Source organism: Ammospiza caudacuta, chromosome 5 (assembly GCF_027887145.1).
Source record: "Ammospiza caudacuta isolate bAmmCau1 chromosome 5, bAmmCau1.pri, whole genome shotgun sequence".
In the NCBI taxonomy this organism is placed as follows: Eukaryota; Metazoa; Chordata; class Aves; order Passeriformes; family Passerellidae; genus Ammospiza; species Ammospiza caudacuta.
Genome location: NC_080597.1, coordinates 44,137,327 through 44,147,452, shown reverse-complemented (window position 1 = coordinate 44,147,452; position 10,126 = coordinate 44,137,327).

Sequence of the window (10,126 nt, the reverse complement as noted above, 5' to 3'; positions counted from 1 at the left end):
GGGGTAGTTTTTGCTTCTTAAAAAGAGTATTTTGATAAAACTGTGTAATAATTTTGAAAAAATACTTTTTTTCTGAAAGAGTTTATATTTGGGTTTGTCATATTTTTATTATTTTTTTCTTTTATTATGCAGAAATTATTTCCCTTCTTAGGTGGATTCCTCCCACTTGACAATTCTGAGTCAGTTTAATAAAGCTGCTGAAGACTTTAGGAAGTAAGCTATGTCACTTGATTCAGTGCAGTAAAAATATTCCTACAGAAGAAATTTGCCATTTATTTTTTTTCCACTGCTCTTTTATTAATAGATTAAAAAAACCCAGTTCTATATGACTGTAATTTCTATTCAGCATCCAGCCTTTCTTCTCTTCAACTGAACAAATACTGGACTCCTAAACATCTGATTACTGTTACTTTGGATGCCACCCTTCCTGGGGATTCTTGATGTTGTAATATGGAGTCTTCTGGAAGACATTTTTTTCTTCAGTCCTTACTAAGGTTGTATGCTAGAAGGCTCAAGGCTTGTCTCCTGTATCGATGATATTTCCATTGTGCAAGAGAGTGTTTTCATTTATTGCATGCAGTATCCATTCTCCAGAGGGAGCTCATGCAGAGATGCCATGCTTACATGTAACTGAATGCTATTTTTGAGAGCATTCATAGCCCAAGCCTTCCTCTCTGCAGTGAAAATACCTAACATTATCTAGGGACAAAACAAAATTATGTGTTCCACAGAATTCCATGAATGTGGCTTCATGGAAATTTTTCTCCTGACCCTCAGTTTCAGAATGCTCACACTGTATTGAATGATCTAAAATTCTAGCCCAGCTTGCCAGTAAGGTGTTTTGAATTGTAACAGCTGAATTCTGCTTACTGACGGAATGTATGGTAGGAGCTACTTAGATTCTTTTCTCTCCACAGCTGGCAACTTTGAAATGTCAGCCACATTTGACAGGAGGGGAAAAAAAAATTGGATTTCCCATCATCAACTCCTTTTCAAAGTCTTGCAACATTACCATATTTTTTTCCAAATGTGGAGATGATCAAATGAGTCTTTTTAAATATACTGAAGTTACTGAGTTCTATGGAGTTCTTGTTTTTCCTAATAGTGTAGGTTGAAAATCCATGACTGGTTTGAAATGTGACTTGTTTGCAAAAACCATCTCATCATCAGAATTGAAGAACAGAAGATGCAGATGAGCATCGATGGTTGATTTTAATACCTTGGCAGGGGGCAGCCAAAATGAAATGCTATACTCTGTGCTGCTTTTGCTTTTGGTACCAGTTTGGGCATATAAAGTGGGTTGAGTTCAACTCTACTAAAATGATAGAATATGTGTATCTCCAAGTAGCCAATATAAAGATTAAAAAGTTGTTTGACATGGAAGATTATACACTGTTCTGACAGTGACCTTACCTTAGCCGTAGGTCATTTTCTAGGGAGATGACAGATTATTTTTGCAGTTCTTCACTCCAAACTTTTGAAAATAAGAGAAAAAAACCCCACAATTGTGTAATTTTGTAGTGGTGTTGGTATTTGATTTCTGAATGTGAATTAATTTGAGTGGCTTTCAGCCTTGAATATCCCATCATTCTGTGGCTGTACAAGAAAAATGGAAAGGTAATTTATACATGGAGAAAATGTTTTGAATGGTTTGAACACATGTATTAAGGTTGAAGCAGTTGGATTCATCAAGGACCATGTAAAGACAAAACATTTTCTGAAATAGTAAAAATTTCTGATTGTCTATGAGTTACTTATTTCAGGTCTGTTGGGTGGCTGCACCTGGCTGCTTCAGGAAACTTAAAATGAGGACAAAGGCAGGCTATCACATACAAAGGTGAATCTGCATTGTAGTGCTGTTTGGCAAAGATTTCATATTTGTTGGTCTGTTTTTCTTAATACTGGTGCCAGTAGGCATTTATTGCTGCAAGACTGCATAGCTTAGTTAGCAACACAATATTTGACATATTACCCAATTGTCTTTGTCACAGGGATTGGAACGAGTGCAGAAACAGTTTGGCAACAGGCTGGGATTTTCTTGTAGACATTTTCATGTCAGCATGTGGAAGGGTGGGAAAGTAAAAGGTCCATTGGCAGGTTCAGGTACTTCTATAGATGGAGGTCAGGAAGAGCACTGCAGATCATAATGAGCATCCTTTGGTCAAAGTATTCTTTGCTTGCTGTCCTGAAGTGCATACCAGGAACAAACAAATTCTAATACTACTGGCCAAATAGACCTGGTAATATCCTGCATGTCTGTGAGATCAGACCTCCCAGCTGAGAGAACAAGTGTCTCCTTAAAACTCACAGAAGAGAATCAGACCTGTTGGAAAGATCCCCCAAAGGTTGCTGTTGCAGTGTGGATGTCATTTTGTATGCTTTCAGCCACACCATATAGGAAAGGTGTGCTCTGTACTGCAGAAAGAAGAGAACATGGGAGCTTATTTCACAGTGTGCTTCTGAGCCCAGGTGCAGTGAAGGCCCATAGCTGTGTGTAGTGTGAATGCTGATCAGAATATGCTGTTGTGAAATGGGGATGATGTGGTGCAGAAAAAGTCTGTCATGTCATCATTCAGTTCATATTTCAATGGGTCATTAAGTGCAAGTACAGAAGCTTTGTTTTGCTTGAGGTAGCAGAGTAGTGCTCGTTTGCAGGTCTGTCCAGTTTGTTCGACAAGGATGCAATACTCAACTTTTTCCATGTATTTTTAATTGTAATTTTAGTAAGTGCACAATTACATTTCAAGTGAAGGTTTGTCCTGAAAATTAGCCTCATGGATCTTCTTTTTGAAAATTCACCTCAATGTAATTTTTAAAAAAATCCTCTGGCAGCAGTTAGTAGCTGAAACTAGGATTTAATACCTTTAATAATTCCAATAAATCTGTTTCCAAGGAGGAACCTTAAAATGCTGTTATGGCATCTAATGAAGTAAAGCAAACAACTATAATGCACAGTTTCCAGGATCAGCTGAAAGATTCTGTAGGAATCAAGTCAGATTTTTCTTCCTACTTCCCACCTTCAGAAGTGCTGAAGAGAAAGTGGGAGAGCATTTAGTCTGTGTTCATCTTCTTTGAGTTTTAACATGGTCTAGTGAATAAATATGATTTCAAATCAAGAATGCTTATGCTGCTTTTTTAAAATAAAAAAATATACTTGTTTGCAGACTTACTTAGCAATCTGTTTCAGTTAGCTTCGAAGGAGACAACTTCTCTCCTTTCAGAAAGTGATCTGCCAGTGTTATAAAGTACAGCAATACTTAGAACACATCAAGGAGCAATCTCTCTGGATACTGCTTTGGGAAGGCAAAAACTATAATACAAAATTTAAGTATTTATTTGCAGAGTTAGCCTTAAATGTCACAATGTTGTTTCTTAGCTTCTGTAGTGTTTGTTTATAAGAGAAATGTTCCAACACCTGCGCTTTAGGATTGTAAAGAGATTATGTCTCTTATTGTCAATGTTAGTTTGCTTTTTGTCACTACAAAACCCAGTCTTGCTTGCCTTGTTTAAATCTTGCATACTTTTCTGTAGTTTTGTTCAGATTTCAGCCTATAGCAATAAAAACACATTCATTTCTGACACGAGCAGGTGTTGGAGAAACATGGAAGCCCCAGGAAGTGTCTGAGGTCGGCATGCAGAACAGTATGTTTGACTGCAGAGGTGTGATATGTAACGCACTCCATTTTGAAGACCATCTATTTCTTTGACAAAGTAGTGGAAATAGGCATATTAAAAGAATAGTATCTGAGAACAACATTGGAAGCTTCTTTGATAAATCTGTTCTTAGAGCTGCTTGGTCATGTGGCTGAAGAAGAGGCTATTTGCTGTGAAGTCTGTCTGCACAGCTCATCAGTGGCCTTTGCCAAAGGAAGATCCTGCTGTTTCTGCCTGCCTGTACCAGTAAATACACTATCCTGTGCTGGTGAATACAGCACAGTGCTGTAGGTTATTTTTGTGCTCAGACACAAGATGATGTGTTGTGTATAGGGTATTCCTGTAAACCCAAGTTACCCTTTTGATGGAATTTCTGAATAAAATTTTAGTGCACTGGGATTTTTCAGCAAGGAGCTATGATACCCAAGACTATTATATTACATTGCTTAGATCATAAAAATCACTATAGTTTTTTCTTTTTGCATTTTTCATGAAGAGCCTTAAATATCAAGCCCTGAAGCCTTTTAATGAAAGAAAAGTGTTTTAAGTAACTAAGTATTTTTTTGTTTGTTTCTTCTGTCCTGGAAACAACTACTATTTCTTCTTGATAATGCCAGTAGTAACCCTAGGCTGATAAAGTATATGCTTTATGCCCCATAACAAAGTTTTTAGAGTGCTCCATAAATATAACAAAGTGCCTAGGACTTAATATCACATATAGCTGCAAGATCAAAATACCTGCTTGCTAGTAAGTCTTGATTAATGTCTCCTGTTTGTTCAAGTGGCTCTCTAACACTTTAAAATCCCCATTAATTATCTATGCATATTGTCTGCACATATATCTGAGAATAGATGGGTTTTTCTCGGTTTTTCATCTTTTGGTGTTTTAATTTTTTGAAGTTACTGTTCCCCCTGGATGATCAGCATCGCATTTGTAGAAGTTACATCAATCATCTGATTAAAAGGACAATTCTTGGGTGTTTTTCCAATGCTAACTGTTAAACCATTAAGTAATATTTTATTTTTTTAAAAAGGTAAAATTAACTCTGACAATGGCCCTTTTTATATGAAAGTAGTTTTATTGCTAATAGTTTCTCAGTGTTTTTGTAAAGCAGTGAAACACAAATCTAAAAAACAAATCGTTGGAGGTATTTTGATTTCATCATGGGGTGTTATTAAGCTTTTGGACCTTGGGCTTTGTACCCTCTGACCAAATGGTACATGTACCTCTTGGATCAGAAACCCTTTCATTTTCATTATTTGAACCAGTGAATCTGTTTGAGCAGGCTTGTGCTCTCCCAGTGCTGATTCTATAATAATAAATCTCACATTGCCTCTTAAAAGTGGAGTTTGAGATAAAATCAACCTCTCCATTCTCTCGCAGCGCTCATTATTGCAGTATATCTACTAAGTAAAAAAAGGCCAGCAGTTTCTTGTTTTGCCCATCCAGTTCCTTCACGTTGCTGCCCTGTCACGCCAGAATCTATTGTGTAAGCAGGTTCTGTGGGCACAGTGAAATGGAAAATTTCAGGACACAACCAGTTGTGTTCTTCCAGGAGATGGCGCCGTAACCTCATTAACAAGCACCAAACAAAATGGGAGGGGAAAACCAGCGAGAGTTCTTCGCAGAAAAGAAATTGCAGGTGTTTGAAGAATGGATTTGAAATGGATCTAGTGAATTTTATTTTTCTTGACAAGCTACTGAAGCTTTCTGTTAAGACTGGCTTATTTCAAAGTTCTATTTCAATCCTTTGTAAGCTGTTTCTGAGGTTCACTTCTGTAGTGTACATTTTGTCAAAGTTTGTGCAGGTGGGTGGCCACCAGGCAATGCTCCTGTGGCCAGATGTTTGCTGGTGGTCCAGTCTGGATGGCTGGCTGCTGCTGCAAGGAGTGCAGTAAATCCCTGACCCCCCCAGCTGAGTTACATGGCTGAAAAAGCAGATTTCATAGCATGGTTCCATATTTTCTTTCTACCTTGCTAATGATTTCCCTTCTTGCAGGCTTTCAGCAGTCAGCTCTAATGGAATGGTGGCTCTGAACACGAGAGACCTCACAAAACTAGGTTTGGATTCTGGTGAGCAGATGGGTGTGTCAGCAGTGATTCCCTTCCCCTGAATGAGTGCATTCACTTCTTCAGTGGTAAAATTTAGGTGCTTGGGCAACAGCACAGTGACTTACTTTGCAGGTCTGGAGTTTAAACTAGAGAGGATTTTAATTTATATTTCGAATCTAAGTTGCCCTGGCGATCAAAACCCTTTTTATTTTTTATTATTTTTAATTTTTTAAAATTAAGTATTAAAATACAGTTTTACAATTTGACTATAAACTGAACAAAATATGCAACCAGACCCCAATTCCAATGGTAATATTCTCTGATGCTGCAGAACTGGGGTTTCCATTCTGGGAAAGCTGACCAAAGGAAGGAAAACTAGTAATCTAGAACCAACTGTGTGTGATTCTATTTAAGCACAGCTTGTACCATAATTGTAAGAAAAGCTGGGGAAGGTAACTGCCCAGCAGTTGTCCCTGGAGATGTCTGTGCAAGCCCAACAGCAGCTTCAGGAGCTCACAAACTCTTTTGGGGTGGTTTGGGCAGACCTGCACTTCATGGGGCAAGTACTGTAATAAATGCTGCTCTATCATCTGATAGAGCTCTTAGGGGTAGGATTCTATACAAATGTGTGGATAAAGAAAAAAAAAAAAGCCCCAAAAATCTGATAGATCCTATAAATCTCTGTATCTGGTGCTGAACACTGAAAAGGAGGTGATGAGTGTTTTAAATGATCTGTCCATACTGCAGTAACTGAGCAGAAATGCCTGGAGATGGAGACTTGATTTCTGCTCCAGGCAGCAGTAGAGGCAGGAAAAAACCTGTCAAATCCAGTGAGCACAAACACTGACCAAACACATCCTTGCAGATGTTGTTCTCAGCCACTGCTATGGGAGATAGCAGAATTTGGATGTCTGGCTGGATCTTGTTTCTTGTTTTATCTCACTTGTAACCATTTTTGTATTTTCAGTCTTGCAGAGGGTTTTCTTTTATTTGTTTGCTTTTAATTTCAGCCATTATTCTGGTCCTCAAGCCCTCAGAGCAGAGCTTTTCTCTGAGATGCCCACAGCTCACACCAGCATCAGACCAAATAAAAATCCTGGATGCCTTTATTGTCTCACTGAGGAGTATGTTTTGTCCAAGGGTAGTACAACATCTATCATCACACTGCATTAGTGTTGTAAAGGAGTTTTGGTTAGGGTCTTGTTAATGGGGAAAAAGGAGAGCAGCAAGCCCTGAACTCAGGTGCCAGGGAAAGCTGCAGAGACGTGGCTGTGGACCTACTTCTCACTGCCTATTCCCAGCTAGGGTCCTAAGCACATTTTGCCCCTTCCCATCACAGTTTCATTGTTAGTTTCCCAGTATCTTGAAGAAGTTTATTCCTTCTCAAGGAGATCTTGAGAGAGAAGGTCTCATGCCTAAAAGGACTAGTTTGGTGAGTTGAGGTAGATTCTGATTTTCTAACTCATCCAGCTCCCCTTGCTATTTTGCACTTTTGCTTAAGCTCAACAAGCTTGTGCTCCTCCATGGCTTCCTCCTGGTGCTCAGAGCGTACAATATGCCCATCAGCCTCCTGGGTTTGTTTGGAGCTTCCTGTTCAGCTCAGCACTGTTTGTCACAGCTGTTCCCCTGCAGAGGGATTCCTTCGCTCAGCACGATCTAAATTTGTCACTCTTGTGCTGACTCAGTCCCTTTGGGCCCAGAACTGTTGCTGGTATTCCTTTACAATGTTCTCAGGAAAAGTACACGGTGTCTTGGCTTCCGTGGCAGATCAACAGTTTCCTCATCTGGCAGGATGTGTCTCTGATCTACCTTGTTTTTTTGAATTTCACCTAAATCGAGGGTCTCATTCACTGAGTGGTTTCTCCTGCCAAGTACAATGCAGGGAGCCACTTCAGCTTCTGTGTCTGAAAAACAGCTTCAGAATAAAACTGAAACAAAATTTGTGAAGATCTTGAAGAAGATAGAGTTTAAAATTGGTTTATTCTCATGTGTATGGAAACTGGGCTCTGCGTGCTTGCTTGGGGTCTAAATGTAATAAAACTCAGTGCTAATCTGCCCAAACATTCTAGCTGAAAAACTGCTGAAGAAAACTGCAGCTTGGGTACCTGAGGGGAAAAAGGAAAGGAAAACTAGCTTTTCTATACATTTCAAAATTCAAGTTACAAATACACTCTGAAGTTGACCTGCCACCTGGATGTGCTAATGCTCTAAATGTTTAAGCTGCCATCAGAACTTGCTGGTTTTACCAGAACCCAGTTTCAATGACAAGTTTTGCCTTACAGGAACAGCCTGGATTAAAGGCATCAAAATTATAATGAATTTACTAAGACAGTGACAATTCTTTTTGTATGAACAGCTTGTCAAGGATGACTCTTACAGAGCTCTCAGAGTAAAAAATACCAACTGAAATGTTATCTTAGTTAAAACAAAATTAAAGTCAGTTTGACAGAACTGTCTTTTTCTCATTCGTAGAGTGATGCTCTAAATATCATCCCTTTGTCAGAAGATGAGGGAGGCCCCCACTGCTCCCTGACACACCTTAACTGGAAAGGAAAACTGGAACATCCTGAGGCTTGAGAAATTTCAAAAAGGAAAAAGATATTTTTTAAAGTATGCACTACTTGACTGCTCAGTACTTATTATGCAGCAGTATTATGCTAATTAGCATGTGTGTGCTGTTTCTGGAAGAACCAAAGCATATAAAGCTGCAGAGAATGTCATAAAACTGCCATGCTTGAGTGCTCTCAGCTATCAAGAAGTGAATGGGTAATTTTAGATGTACAAGCAAGCAATGAGGAGCTTTTTTTTCAGGCTTCAAATGTATCCCTGTGTGTGGAGATCCAATATTACATGGCAAATATTGGAGTAAGGAGAAATTGTCCATTTTAAAAAGCCCTGTATCTAGCTGACAAAGCAAAAACTCTCCCACTAAGTTCATGTAATTTTAAAAGTCAATGAGAAGAAAATGTTTGAGATTTAAATTTTTTTCTCATGACTAAAATTCAGTGTGGAGTTTGGTGTCACTGGTTAGAGCACTACAACAGAATGCAATTGAGCTAGGAGCTGCATGGAACAAACACAAGGGCTGGTTTGTTTCTACATTTACAGGCTTTCAGCCCCATTGCTCTAACAATAGGAAAAGTGACTGTTTAGCAGTTGCCATCTCTGTCAGAGCCTGCATCTCCAGCCTCAGGAACAGGTTTGCTCCCATAATGGCAAAGAGATGACATTGCACCATTCTGGCCAAGAAGGGTCTTTATTGGCAGCTTTTACAGCTCTGCTGCCTGAATTGTAGTTGCCTGGATGTGAATGCTCACCTTGAACTTTCAGATCCACTTCCTTCATGATATTTATTCTAGTGAACAACTGAGAGCATAAATCTGCTCTGAGTTACCTTGTTAATTTCTCTAGGTGTGAAAAAGCCACCAATTTTTATAATCTTTAAAGTTTGAAATTACATTCACACATTATTATACCTATTTTTGTTTAACTTTGGTGTGTTTTTAAATGAATTACATCTCAGTGTGTCCACACAGGCCATGAAAACACAAAATGCATATTATTGGCCAACAAAAGGACACAGCATCCTCTGTGATTGTCATGTCAGCTAACTTCTGAGAATAACATTTTCATATCATCTCACACTTTCTAAATCATTTGCTTTAGCTTCAGAGTATTTTTAGGAACTGCACAGGTTAGAGAGAAAAATACTGTTCTCCTTTCTGTCTCTGCAGAGGTTATCTAGCTCAGCTGTTACAATCTGGAATGCTTTATCAGCTGTAAAGCACTGGCTTGACAATAAAGAGTTTCTTTCCAGGGTGAGGAAGGGTTCAGAATTTGGGAAAGAGTTACTAACAGAAGAGAGGCAGCTGAAGAAGAAGCAGTGAGATGGTGTGAAGCTGCTGTGGAGCCTCAGATAATTGCTTTTAGGGCTTTAATAAATACAGGTGTAAGGTTGTGGTTAATAAATTCACATATAAGGCTGGGGAGAGCTGTGAGATGGGATCCATCTGATCCATCCAGACTACAAGCTAACCATGAAACACCAGCAAACAAGCTACCCTGTACCAGAGGTGTAAAATTCCTTGGGAATAGAACACCAGGAATAACTCTCTGGACCTCTCTGGGCAACATGTTCCAGTGCTTGACCACCCTCATTAAAAAACAAAACCAAAAACCCAACAAACGAAAAACTTCAAAACTTCTCTACTTCGTTTCATCTATGCTTCAACTCATACCTATTGCCCCTTGTCACTGTACATCCTTGTCTTTACTCATTTCCTCCCCAATTTGAGTACCCTCACATGGGTGAGATGCCTCACAGAGCTTTCTGTTACCCAGGTGGAACATCCCAGCTCTTACCTCCCCGCTCCCAATGTCAGGCACTACAAGCCCGTGGCCATCACAGGGCCCTTCCCT